This window comes from Myotis lucifugus, unplaced genomic scaffold, assembly GCF_000147115.1.
Source record: "Myotis lucifugus unplaced genomic scaffold, Myoluc2.0 scaffold_82, whole genome shotgun sequence".
Classification (NCBI taxonomy): Eukaryota; Metazoa; Chordata; class Mammalia; order Chiroptera; family Vespertilionidae; genus Myotis; species Myotis lucifugus.
The window spans coordinates 1,615,739-1,630,447 of record NW_005871130.1 but is presented as its reverse complement, the minus strand read 5'-3'; the positions used below and the strand labels follow the sequence as shown (position 1 = coordinate 1,630,447).

At 39.9% G+C, this 14,709-nt stretch overlaps 1 pseudogene; it reads left to right on the top strand.

Annotated features, from left to right (window-relative positions):
* Positions 1-10,851: 10,851 nt before the first annotated feature.
* LOC102419095 lies at positions 10,852-14,241 on the top strand (annotated as a pseudogene).
* Positions 14,242-14,709: the final 468 nt, after the last annotated feature.

The window sequence follows — 14,709 nt, the reverse complement described above, 5'->3', positions numbered from 1 at the left end:
AGAAAAGAAGACCCTTAATAGTCAAGGTTTGGGATAATGCACTGAAATAATTCTTTCCTCTCCCAATACATCCCCATCTTCCTCACTCTGCTTCCTGCCTGAAGTTGACTTTGAAGGATTGTATCAACTGGCTCCTTGGTCCTTGAGCTCTGGCTGTGTTGCACGTAGCGTGGAGGCACTAGCCCAAGAATGGACCACAGACAAGTGAGGCTGTTCCTGAATTCCTCCCTGTCAGGCTACAGGATTTCAATGACCATATTTACCCACCAAGGGCGCAGTTCCTGTCCTGGGACCTCTTTTTATCTGTGGTTTCTTCCTTCTCTGTCTCTATGGGTGGTGGTTCCTTTTCTAAGACACAAACAGTAGTTTAAGACAATAGAGTTATTCTCCCAAAGTTCTGTGGGAAGTGAAAAATCCAGTGCCAGCAAAAGTTATTCCTTTTAGAGGGCTCTGAGGGAGAGTCTATTCCCTGCATGTCTCTTTACTTCTACTGTAGCCAGCAATCCTTGGTGTTCCTTGGTTTATAGACTCATCACTCCATTTTTGCATCTGCCATCACACAGTGTTCTGCTCTGGGTCTCTGTCTCTTCTCCTCTTCTTAAAAAAAATATGAGTCACACTAGGTGGAAAACCCACCTACTCCACTATGACTTCATCTTCATTAGTTACATCTGTACTGACTTGATTTCCAAATAAGGTCAGATTCTGAGATTCTGGGAAGAGCATGGAATTAAGGAGGACCCTATCTAATTCAGTCCAGGTAATAACAGCTTTCCTATTCTTGCTAGCCTTGGGATGGAATGATTAATCCTGCTCACAACTTTTTAAATACTCCTATAATTAAACTTCCCTCTTTGTCCCCTTTAAACATTATCTTTTCTGTTGCGACCTTGTCTGATAAAGACCCAGTGATAAGTGCTTGAAGAATTCAAGGACTTAACAGTGGAGAGTCTGTATTTAAGGATGGAGATGCCATATTTAACTAGAACTAGACAGCTGAGAAAAGAAAAAGAATGAAAACCTCAAAATCTTAAATCCTTAGCTCATGTAATAGACCAAAAACCAAGGGCTTTTCTCTAACCATTGAAATAATTTCTTATATCTTCCAGCCCTGTGGCAAAGATACTTAAAAAACAAACTCAAATATTGATTTTGCAGGTGGCTGAGATGCAATATCAGTACAATTCACCATCTGGCAAGGTCTCTTATAAAAATTTAGTGCATTGATGATGAACGAGTCAGACTCTGAGATTGAAAATAGTGAAATATAGGAAGATAAGAGGACTGGGAGAAATGAAACTCAGTACAATACTAGGCCTGCTATGCCAGAACTTATATCAATGAGAAAAGAATATAATTATAGAAAGGGCTGAAATTTTTTTAGTGCAATACACTTCCTAGAGATTCTAGATTAATCTATGTGGTAAAGTAAGTTATTTGGAGGGTTCTAATTATTTCCATGCCACTCAAAATTTTTGTTATAATGAAAAGAACCTAAGGATTTTGGAACTGGAATGCTGGAATGGATTTATGATGTGCAATCAAACCTTCACCACTAAGCCCATTCCTTTTCTACATCTTTGACAAATAGACTGACACAGAATTTCTTAAAAAGCACTGCTGTGGCGGATCTCTATAGGCTGGTAGCACACTCCGCATTCAAATGGGCTCCCTGAATTCATTTGGTATGGGTGGGTCCTGGATGGGACGACCAGAGAAAAGGCATGTGCATTTTACATATTTACCAATACTGCCTGAATGATATTCAGAGTGATTTCACTCACAAGGGTTTAGGCAATGGTTAGTTGCTGATTGGTTCACTGGAATAACAATTGCTGGGCAGCCCACTGGAGTGCCATTGGTCTTATAAAATTACCCAAAAATTATAGACCTGGGTAATAGATTAGATCCACCAAAATAGAAACTATGTCTTCTGATGATTTTCATAATTCTGAGTTGAGTCAGAAATGCTGAGCTCCTTGAATGAATGCTAGAACTCAGTAACCCTGAGGCTGGACCTCACAATAAAACTGTTGGGGGACCTAATAAGTAACCAGTCTTTGCCAAACATTTAAAGCAATTGGAGGATAGATGTGGGTCATAGGAGATAGGCAAAGAAAGTACCACTTCTATTCCTGAAAAAAGGTGTGGATTTTATCTGTGAGCAGTTGGGCTTTCTAATGCTGAGCTTCATAATTGGAGAGGCTTCTTGCAAAGACACAGTGTTCAACCATGTACGTATCTCAGTAGAAGGAGAGTCTTCATGTGTCAATTTATGACATGGAGTTTCAGAGGAGAGTTTTGCTTTCTGCTTTCTGCTGGCAGCTCAACTACTAAAAGAAAAGGGGTCTGAACCTCTAACATGATCGATTTATTCTTCTAAACTAAATATGCAGATAGGTTCTGTGTGATACTATAACGATTGCTGGAGTCCAACCCCAGCGGGTCCAGGGATCCCCAAAGGTGTGGACGGAGTCGGCGAAGAATGAATGACATGGAAACTGGGTTCAGTTCATCAGCATAGCGAGGTTCTCCCTCCAGGATCTCCAGGGAAGTTCTGGCTAGGATCTCCAGTGAAGTTCTGGTCAGGATCTCCAACCAAGTTCTGGTGCCATGTTCTCTCGCTAGGTTCTCCAGCCAAGTTCTGTAGCCAGGTTCTCCAGCCAGGTTCTCCAGGTTCTCCAGCCAGGTTCAGTCACCAGGTTCTATCCAGGTTCTTTTGCCATGTTCTGTCTAGGTTCTTTAGTGAAGTTCTGTAGCCAGGTTCTGTCCAGGATCTTTTGCCATGTTCTCTGGCTAGGTTCTGGTTAGGATCTGATGATGATGTGATGAGGATCTGATGATTATTGTCTTGTTACATCCGTATTTATACCAGCCGATTTTAATCCTGTCAATTTCTATTACAAAGGTTAAGGCGTTTCTTATCTCCATTCCAGGGAGTAAAGATTATGTAGCTTAACTACCCGCCTGGCACTTAATTAAGGGGTTGTATCCCCTCCCTAACCTCAGGGAAAAATCCCCACCTGGGGAAACAACCTTTCTCAGAGAGGTGACCTTGGTTAAAACACATGGTGCCAAGAAGGGGAGCAAACATATTAAGAACAGTATGCCATATATGCCAGGTCCCTTGAAACAGCAAGGATGGACCGGCTCCCGGCAAACGATGGGTACACGTTATTATACATTGGTCAAAAGCCGTAGAATCTGCATGAACCCTAATGTTAGTTATGGACTTTGAGTGATAATGTGCCATGTGGCCCATCAATTGTAACAATTGTAGCATCTGGTATGGGAATGTCCATGGTCAGGGACACCATACCTGTGTTGGGGCAGGGAGATTATGGGGACTCTATACTCTCTGTTCAACTTTGCTGGAAGGAAGGAAGGAAGGAAGGAAGGAAGGAAGGAAGGAAGGAAGGAAGGAAGGGAAGGAAGGAAGGAAGGAAGGAAGGAAGGAAGGAAGGAAGGAAGGAAGGAAGGAAGGAAGGAAGGAGGGAGGGAGGGAAGGAAGGAAGGAAGGAAGGAAGGAAGGAAGGAAGGAAGGAAGGAAGGAAGGAGGGAGGGAGGGAAGGAAGAAAGGAAGGAAAGAAGGGAGGAAGGGAGGGAGAGTGGGAGGGAGAGAGGAAGGAGAAGGAGTTAATTCCTATGGTGTGATAGCTTCTCATCAGGGTGCTGTGTGGTCCTACTGTGTGCCACACCCACCTTACCAGGTGCTGCCTCTGACACCAGGATATCACTGTGGACCCCTCACGATAGTGTAGCTCTCCTAAGCTGCCTGATATTAATATTAGACATTCTCTTTTCTTTTTTCTTATGCTCTCTTGGAAAGCTCCAGGAGAGTAATAAATGTAATATTATTAATGTTTTCTATAATTTAATTAAACACTTCAATTTTGGTTATCAACTTTCCTCTCTCTAGGATTCATATATGCTTCCTCAGGAAGGTGGGGGCTATACTCTCCTGGATGGTTAGATGAGCTCATGACCCTCAGTGTGTCTACTGCCACTGTTTCTGAAGCTTCTGATTTATGTGAGCACTTGTCCTCACCTAGAGACTCCAATGGCTGACATCATACCTGGCGCCTTAATTGGCACATTACTGAATCGCTTTATATTTCCTGAGTCATAATGATAAATTTGGGTGAAGGTGCTGGAGTCCTTCTGAGCCAGAAGACTGCTGTGACTCTTGCAGGAGTTGTGGTTCTTTCCCACTGATCCTGAACCTGGAGAGGTGTGAGGTGGTGTTGCTGCAGTGAACTTGTCACCATATGGAATTGAAAACACCAACGCCATCCCAGGAGCTCTCATATATGGGAACCAGCAAGTTAATTTTGTTCAAGCTACTGACTTATTTCTCATAGCAGTTCATTAATGATAATTTCTAAGAACACCTCTGATCTTATTTATTCCATTAATTCAGGTACCTATATATTCTGTTTTCTTTGGAACCTATAACTTGAAGTTTATACAGGTACATTTATTTCTATAGGTATAGGTAAATGACTTCTGTTTTATATAAAATGTGTCACAAAACCAATTTTAAAAGTATAAAATATAAAATCTCTATTTATCAAAGATTTAAAAATAGAGTAATTTAAATACAAAAATGTGAACCTCCAAAATTCAGTTTTTCTCATTTTTGATGGCTTAGAACAGCAATTTTAACTGGTTTTAACATCTCCATGACACACATAAATTAATTACTAACACACCAAACATATTTTTTTTCCCCATCTGACCAAAAAAAAAAAGTACAATTTTGATTCATTTATTCTGGAGGGCTATTGTTGTGTTGGCTATTGTCATTTTTTCACTTGACCATCTAAGGGAAAAGAGGTCAGTGCCCCTGACTAAATAGTCAGGTATTGCATGTTTTAAAAATTATTGCACCACACTGGCTGAAAATCTCTGGCATAGGACAACCTAAGGTGATATCAGTATGTTCTGCATACAGCAGCTTACTTTTGTTATTAGTTATGATTCAAGGGTTTTTGCCAAACTAACCATCTGGAAATCAATGTGATATTTTTAGCAAAATACATCCAAGTTTTCAATTTAACCAAGTGGTATTTTAAAATATTCTACCATTTTAAAGGTAATAAACCATTCCTTTGTGCCTCATCCTGAGATTTTATACATACTTTATCTTAGAAATGGTTTTAAAAATATAGCTAGCACAACTACAGTTTTATTGAGTTTTATTTGTAAGAAATGGGGTTTCTGATTATTCCTACAAAACTATTTACTAATCTAACTTATTCTTGAAAATGGGGAGGCACTTTTGATTACTTATCTTAATTTTATACTTTATTTCTCCTATAAGAACCAACTTATTTATTTACAAAGTCCTTTGAAGAAATTTATTTTGTTTAGCTTTGGGTTTACTTGGGTCGTGTAAATTTTGAGTATCAATTTTTTAAATTAAAATCATGACTTTAATATTAAGGAAAATGCACAGGGTTCTCTTTGTTTTCAAAGGATTTGCTTTCTTCAGCACCTTCTTTTAGAAAAACTCTGACATCTTAGCATATCTGTCCAATTTAAAGTTTATTTATGTATAATTGGTAAAATATAACTTTGCAATTCCAAGAAAAATCTAAAAGTCTTACAATTAACATCTTAAAGGGTTCTTAAAAAACAAATCAGACTTCCCTAAAATATTTTGTATGAGTGAAGTAGAGACTGCAAAGAATAGAGTTTTAATTTCTTCAAAGTAGAGATAAATCATAATAATTAAATAGAAGTATAGATTTCCAAAAAACTATACAATATTTTTAAAAATCTAAAGTTATACTGTCTAATATGGTAGCCACTAAGTCTGTGTGGGTGTTTAAATATAAATTCTAAGTAATTAAGTCAAAATAGAATAAAATAAGTTTTGTGCCTTATTGGCTACATCTCATGTGCTCAATAGGTACAAATAGCCAGTGGTTGGTCAGTTATAGCACATTGCATCATCACTGAAGGTGTTAGTAGACAATAATAATCTTAAGTGTGATTTATTTGAATTTGTCCAAAAATATTTATGAGAAGCCATTTAGATCATGCTTTTTAAGTCACTAACACTTCCATGACGATTTATATAAAATCTTGAGAGAAAAATTCATTAGAAACTTCTGAAAGCACTCAGGAACTGTTTTCAAAAGAAACAGAAGTCACCCTAGCAGGTTTGGCTCAGTGGATAGAGGTTGGCCTGTGGATTGAAGGGTCTCAGGTTTGATTCCAGTCAAGGGCACTTACTTCAGTTGCAGGCTCAATCCCTGGCCGGGGCACGTTTGTCAGGCAACCAAAGGATGTGTCTCTCTCACATCAATATTTCTCTCTCTCTGTCTCGCCCCCTCCCTTCCACTCTCTCTAAAAATCAATGGAAAAATATCCTTGGGTGAGGATTAACAACAATAAAAAAGAAACATAAGTCATATCTTAAAATTGAAAGTGCTATTTATTCCAGTGAATAACTGTGTAATGTGTAAATTGATAAATCATTTAGGTTTTCTATCATTTGTAGCCTTTGGGCTGAGGTTTCAATAATTAAGGTGTCTCTGGACATTTCAGTGGTCTTCTCAGAATTTCTCAGGTTTTCTGGTGGTTTAATGAAATGTGAATGATGACACATTTTTCATTCATAATTTTGATTAACTCTTAGCCAGAGTATATGACTACACTTAAGATCTATAGGAAAATCCCTATAAAATGACAGCTACTAGATTTGATTTAACATTGAAATATGGAAAATAAGGTTAATATCATTGTTGGGAAATGAATGATTCTGCAAGAAAGATAAAAGGAGAGATGGCTACTGTCTTTCTCTTGTGTGAAACTGGAATGCAAGAGAATAATCACATCTATTAATGTCAACAGAAATGACATGAAATTCAGTGGAGGTGATTGGAGGAAGATGAAGGTGCAGACTATTCCAGGCAGAGGGAAGAGCTAATGCAAAGATCTTGGGCCAAGTAAGATTGTTCTGATGGAGGAACAGGAGGATATACAAATGCCTGGGGCACCCCTGGCTGGGGAAGAGTGGAGTGAGCAAGGGATGGGGGTAGTGGAAGGGGCCATTGATGCGGCCAAGACAGATATATAAATAGAAACGGATCATGGGTGTTGGCGGATTATAAAAAATTAGTGTTGTCATTGGTGAGTCAGCCATTGAATACAGGGCATCCTCATCTCTAAGCAGATGCTTTCTACCATCCTTCTCTCTATTTTGTACTCACATCTATGTCTGTATTTATTTCACTGTATGTAGCTGAACTGTTCCTAAAATTCTAGATATGCAGCATCAAATTGCCTACTTAACAACAGCAGATGAACTTCTCATAGACATCTCAAATATGTAAAGAACAAAGCAATTTTAAAACATTTCCCCTGCCCATTAGTCTCCTGTTCAAAATACATCACTAAAATACTTGTATCTAATTCATGGTGGCACTATGTGAGGTTTCTCTCTTTCTCTGACCTTTGCATTTAATCCATTAGCAAGTCGTGTCACATCTATGATGAAAACATATTCCAAATTTATAAAATTCTGCTATTTTTTTCTAATAATGCTCTAGTCCATGCCACTCTGGTTCTTGCTAGTTCTTGCTGCCTCTCACCCTTTCTCCTCACAGTAGCCTCGTGATTAAAATTGACTATGTCACTCTCTTGTTCATGTGGATTTGGGGCAATGGAGTTTGGTAAATCCCTGAAATGGAACGTAACTTCACAGCTACATATTCCTCCACCAGATGGTGAAGGGATTCTGAAACATTGGACAAAGCTCAACCCGTGACTGATGAGAGGGAGTGCCAGGAGGGACAGGAAGGGGTTGCATCTGCAACCACAGTGAGCCACGTGATGCTGGATGTGAACGCCCCAGAGAGAGAGAGGACAGGGAAGGTCAAACCTGCCAGGACACCTGCCTGCTCTTCCTTCCATCCAAACATCACAGGGACAGATGAGGCTCTCAACAGCACCCACATAGGGTCATTACTAAGCTCAGTGGCGTTTCAGAGGCATTGCAGATTTCAATGACTTCTTCAAATTCATTCCTTGAATGGGGTCACTCCAGAAATTCTAATTTAGTGCATTTGTGTGGGATTAAGTATCTGGGTTTTTACAATGTTGCACTCTCAGTAATTATGCTGTTCACATCTATGTTGGAAATAACTAACTTAAATGATCTTGCTTTTAATTATATCATCAGATATAATTATGTCACATTCCTACTTCACTTGCATCATTGCCTGTATATGATATCAGATGGTGATGCACTCCTTTATATAATCTAGTTATATTTAGCTGAAAATGAGATGCCAGACATTCTCATTAGCTGTAGTTTTTTTCAATCTTCTCCTAAAGAGAAAAACTCTGAGTCTGACATTTGAAGTCACTTAAGCTTTCAGGGTTAGCATGAGAATCCCAAGTACAGAGTGGATGAAGATATGCTTGCAGTTTTTTCCTGGTCAAAACACCATTCAGTTCACTGGTGTTAATAAATTAAAATGATTTTGAGGTTATACAGAATGTGCTATCTGAGCTGAGCTTATAAGAAAATGATGGCTTCCATATTGGAAAGTTCACTCTCCTCTCTTTCTCATCCTTTTCCTATTGCTCATTCCTAGCTCATTTACTCTGCCCTGTACAAGGAAGCCCTGTGGAGCTAGGCTAGGTCTGCCATATACCAAGAGACTGAACTTTCACATAGATCCTCTTCCCACTAGTTGAGGCTTCAAATTAAACTGCAGCCTGGGCCAGGAGCTTGTCTGCAGTCTCATGAGGGAACTTGTACCGGCAGCACCCAGTTAAGCTGCATGGAACATATTCCTGACTCTTGGAAGCTGATATGAGGTCTTTCTTGTTTTCAACTGCTAAGTTTGGGAGTCATATTTTATACAGCAATAGACAACTAATATCCATTCTATCAATTTCACATTGAACATTATACACTGCTTCCTGGAAATAACCTTCTGTTTTTAAAACTTTGACAATAATATGTTTTCTTATTTTTTTCTTTATTTTTATTGTTGGCACTAGTACAGATATCCCCATTCCCACACCCCCTTTGCCTAGCCCCACCCATCCCTTGTTCTCCCTTCCCTCTGAATAATATGGTTTTAAATATTGTGCAATGGCAAAGAGAAAGATCTGATTCAGTGAAATAGTGTTGACTTTTGTATAGTTCAAACAAGATGGTAGACATATGTATTTTTTTTTCAAATATATGTTTATTTATTTCAGAGAGAAAGGGAGAGGGAAAGAGAGATAGAAACATCAATAATGAGAGAGAATCATTGATAGGCTGCCTCCTGAACCTCCCCCCCACCGCCCCGCCACTGGGGATTCAGCCAGTAAACCCAGGCATATGCCCTTGACTGGAATCAAACTCAGGACTCTTCAGTACGCAGGCCAACACTCTATCCACTGAGCCAAACCAGCTAGGGCGACATATGTAATTTTTTAAAAGCTGTTCATGGGAGACATTTTTTTGCAAAAGGGTTGTATGTGCAATTCAAGTTAGGTATATGTAAGAACTTTCTAACCTGGATAACAAATTTTAACTCCTTTTCCATCTAATATCTTTCTGCGCATATATTTATCTACTTATATACTCATGTATTTCTTTATTTATTCATAGCCCAGAGGAAAAAGTTAAGACAACAGGTCTGTTTTACTCAGTTCTCGATCATCTCTGCAGCCACAGCAATGAACATCAGTCAAATTCTGAGAACTAAGCCACAGGAGTGATTACATAGCCATTGCTTAGGGCTACTCTATATACTTGAGGAAGTGGCTGGAGATGAACTAAGTTATCAGCCTTGTTTAAACAATGATTATTGACGGACACCTGGTACCTGGTTTGAAGTCTGCACAGTGGCTGGTTGTATAGCTATGTACACAGCCCCAATAAGAGTTATGGATCCCAAGACTCCAGTGGGCTTCCTTAGGTAGAAATATCTTACATGCATCTTTGCTGATTGTGACTGGAGAAGAAAGAAAGTCCTATAGTCCTTACGGAGAGGAGGAGGCCTCAGAAGTCTGTGAGTAACCATTTTACCATCTCTTATGTATTTATTTTTCCTACTGTTTCTGTACTGTGTCTTTTGCTATAATAAATCTTATCTGTGAGTTTAACTTGTGGAATCACTGGGGTGCTTCCAGGCAATCACCAAGCTATTGGGTGGTCATGGTTCTTTGAAATATACTCAATGTACTCCTATCACAAAAAATTTGCTACTGTGAACGGGAACTTATAAACTGGGAATTGGTAAGCTAAGTTATACAATATTTTCTTTATCTTTAATAGAATTGTGCTTACCTATTTCTAGGACTGTTTAGATAAAACTTTGTTTAAAGGGTACTTACTTACTCACTAGGGTGATTATTAAAAAAATTTAAATGTATTGATGATATAGAGAAATTGGAATCCTTGTGCCACTATGGGAAACAATATGACAGTTCTGTAAAAAATTAAATGTAGAGTTGTCGTGTAATCCAGAACTTCTACTTCTAAGTATATACCCAAAAGAATTGAAAGTAGGAAGTTAAATAGCTATTTGTATTTTCATGTTTATGGAAGCATTATTCAGAATAGTAAAGGTAAAAACAATGCAAGTGTCCATTGACAGATGGACAATGCAAATGTGGTCTCTATATACAGTGGTTATTCAGCCTTAAAAAGGAAGAAATTTCTGACACATCTTACTACATGAAAGAATCTTGAGTAATTATGCTAGGTGCAATAAGCTAGTCACACAAAAACAAATATTGCATGATTCTATTTATATGAGGTGCTTAAAGTATCAAATTCATAGAGACAGAAAGTAGAAGGGTGGTTGTTAGGGGAGAGGAAAGAGAGGACAAAGAATGGTTAATGAGTACAGAGTTTCAGTTGGGGAATATGGAAAAGTCCTGGAGGTAGAGGATGGTCAGGATTGCACAAGAAGTAAATGTACTTATTGTCACTAAATTGTACCCTTAAAATTGGTCAAGTCCTAACCAGTTTGGCTCAGTGGATAGAGTGTTGGCCTGTGGATTGAAAGGTCCCAGGTTTGATTCCGGTCAAGGGCATGTACCTTAGTTTCAGGCACATCCCCAGTAGGAGGTGTGCAGGAGGCAGCTGATAGATGTTTCTCTCTCATCCATGTTTCTAACTCTCTATCCTTCCCCCTTCCTCTCTGTAAAAAATCAATAAAATATATCTTTTTAAAATGGTCAAACATATAACTTATTTTTAGGTATATTTTATAACAACAGGAATGTTTTAAAAGATAATTTTTATTCTACTCTTAAAATATTTGAATACAATTATAATATCCCTATAAAGTTTATGAAATATAATAAATTGTACAAACTTAGAAGTAGTATACTAATGGGTCAAGAAATAATAAAAATAGGTGGCTAGGTTGTCACCATCAGTAGCTTTTTGATTTTTAATGGACTGTGATGCATTCATAATTAATATTTCAGAGTCTCACATTCTTGCTGCAACAGCCAGCAAATTGGAGAAGGAGGGGCAGCTTCCAGCTGTCTGGATGCCTAATATAATGAGAAGCAAACCTTAGAATGCAGAGACGGATTATTGGAAAAATTCTTAATTACTACATTTTGAGAGAAGCACAAGTGTGGAAAACAGGTATTCAAAGATTGAAACTTCTATAATGCTATCAAAAAAGATAAATGGCAAATCCTTCCTTAATTACTCATACCAGTATACAACATCAAGACAAAACATGAAAATCAGGGTAATAAATGCCGGAAGCCAGTCCATCCTTGCTGCTTGACACAGTCACTGCAGAAAAGAAAGATCTGCACAGCATATGTTTCAAGGGACCTGGCATATATAGCATATTGTTCTTAATATGTTTGCTCTCCTTAGTGCCATGTGTTTTAACAAAGGTCACCTCTCTGAGAAAGGTTGTTTCCCCAGGTGGGGATTTTCCCCTGAGGTTAGGGAGGGGATACAACCCCTTAATTAAGTGCCAGGCGGGTAGTTAAGCTACATAATCTTTACTCCCTGGAATGGAGATAAGAAACGCCCTAAACTTTGAAATAGAAATTGACAGGATTAAAATCGACTGGTATAAATATGGATGTAACAAGACAATAAACATGAGATCCTCATCAGATCCTCATCAGTTCCTAACCAGAACTCCGACCAGAACTTTGGCTGGAGATCCTGGCTAGAGGTCCTGACTAGGCTGCTGATCAACTGAAGGCTGTCTTCGTGTCATTCCTTCTTCGCCGACTCCGTCCACACCTTTGGGGACCCCTGGACCCGCTGGGGTTGGACTCCAGCAACTGGCGCCCAACGTGGGGCATCTAGGTAAGTCCCCTCGTACTTGGGAAGTACTTGGGACGGATAGGACTGCACCGTAGGGTGCTGCAGACCCCCCCTATAGAGGATAAGTAGGGTAAGCGGATAGTTAGTACAGAACTTATATTGACAAGATGGGTCATACTGAGTCTAAAGAAAAAAGACTCTGTATTAATCTTTTAACGCATCTGCTTGCTAGCAGAGGAGTTAAGGTTACTCCCAGTCAGATAGAAAGTTTTATAGAATATGCATGTCAATGGCTTCCTGAGGATGGAACTGTTAATTTAACAACTTGGACTAAAATAGGAGAGCAATTTATGAATTACCACACCTCCCATGGACCTGAGAAGATCCCGGAAAATACCTTTTCCTTCTGGAATTCAATTCGTGGCATCTTGGCACCAGAGGCAGAAACTATTGAACTTTCTCAAACTTTAAATAGTCCCTCGGATCCACCTAGAGAGGACACATCATTATTGTCTCCAGCTCAATCTAAGAGCAATTTAGCTATGCCTACTGATCGGAAGGAGAATAAATATCATAAACATGATCATTGTTCCTTTCCAGTCAGTAGAGAGGAGAGAGGCCCACCCATTCAAAACAGGCTCCCTAAATTAGAAAGGAAGCCTAAACCAGGTCCTGCGGCTCCTAGGAGCTCCATGTCTAAATTTCAAAGGGCGATAAGAGAAGCTGAAGCTAATGGAGATCTTGAATTCTCACTCTGCTTCCCAGTTGCATATGAGAATGAGTTTGGTGAGGACAAAAACAGAAATCATTACGGGGGATACCATGGTGGGAGTGCCCGTTCTCGGAGCAGCCTTTTCCATTGTGGAAAAGGCCAAGGACTGCACGACAACAACACCCCTGACAGTAAGCCATGGAGGAAGGAAGACAGGAGAGAACGCAGACAGTTTGAGGCTGAGGATTTTTCATCTTTAAATCCTGAATATGAGAGAGAACCAAATCAAAATAAGTCTTTAGCTGCAGGCGTATGGGAGTACCCTCCGAACCCCACATCTAGAGCTCCCAGGATGCTGGTCATTAAGAAAGGCACTGCCAAGGACTTGCAGCTGTCTGAGTTCCCCGCTGGAGGGGCTCCCCTGTCGCAGCCAGTGAAGAAAGGGACTGGCCCCAGTGTTTATAAAGGCCTGGTCCCTAAGCCTGCTGCTCCACCCACAAAACCTACACAATGGAAAAGCCAAACTAAAGAAAATAAAGTTGGGACTTCTTTCTCTCATGAGTCTCCATATGGTGTTGGCAACTTCCATTCTTTTAAATCAACAGCCAAGAATTTTAGTCCATCAACAACGACAGTGAAAGAGTGTAATCACTTAAATTCCTCTTCACCTGTTGACAAACTTAATCAGCAGCCTCGTCTAACCAAGCTGACACGAATGCGCACTGATAAGAAGAGGGAGTTTCTGAAGGCGTTAAAACGGGACGGAGTGGAGGAGGAGCATGAGGATGAAAGCCATGCTGGCTCCGAGAAGGATGAAGACTCATTTAATTTGCATAACAGCAATAGTACTCACCGAGACAGAGATATAAACGGGAACTTTGATGAAAATGACATTCCACAAGAGAATGGCAATGCCTCGGTTATTTCCCAGCAGATCATTCGGTCCTCAACCTTCCCACCGACCAATGTTCTTTCAAGTTCCCTTGAGGCAGAATACAGATTGTTGAAGGAGATGGGCTGGCAAGAAGACAGTGAAAACGATGAAATGTGTGCTCCCTTAACTGAGGATGAACTGAGAGAATTCCAAGTTATTAGCGAACAGTTGCAGAAGAATGGTCTGAGGAAAAATGGTATTTTAAAAAATGGCCTGATCTGTGACTTCAAGTTTGGACCCCGGAGAAGCAGCACTTTCCACCCCATGCTTGAGAATGACGACACGGAGACGAGCAGCAGTGACACGTCTGATGACGACGACATGTGAATTCCCAGCACCTCCGAGGTCTCGTGTGGCCCGTCCTCGTGCAGCTGGGTGGAGTGCCAAGTGAAGAACTATAATTTATGTAGTAAACGCCCCGTTAGAGGAGTTTTGGGGGGACTTCAGTATAAAGATGTGCCTCCTTTTTGTCTGTCCTTATGTCCCAGCTTTGCCCCACATCTCCTTTCCTTTTTCTTTTTTTTAATCTGACTACTTGTTTGCTGGTCTTTGGCCTTTCTCCTTCTCTCCTGAACACAGCCTTTTCTAGAATCTCCCTACCCTACTGTTCCAGGAAGGGCACCTCCCTTTTCTGGGAGTGTCTGGTATATGCCCCATACGTGGAGTTGTCTTGTGCCAAGAGCCTGACATCCTGGGCTGAGAAAGCCCTGTCCTGGGACTCTCCTTTGTCCTGTATTGGCCCCTCTTACCCTCGTGTCAAGAGGGACCCTCTTCTTACAATCCAATTGACTATAG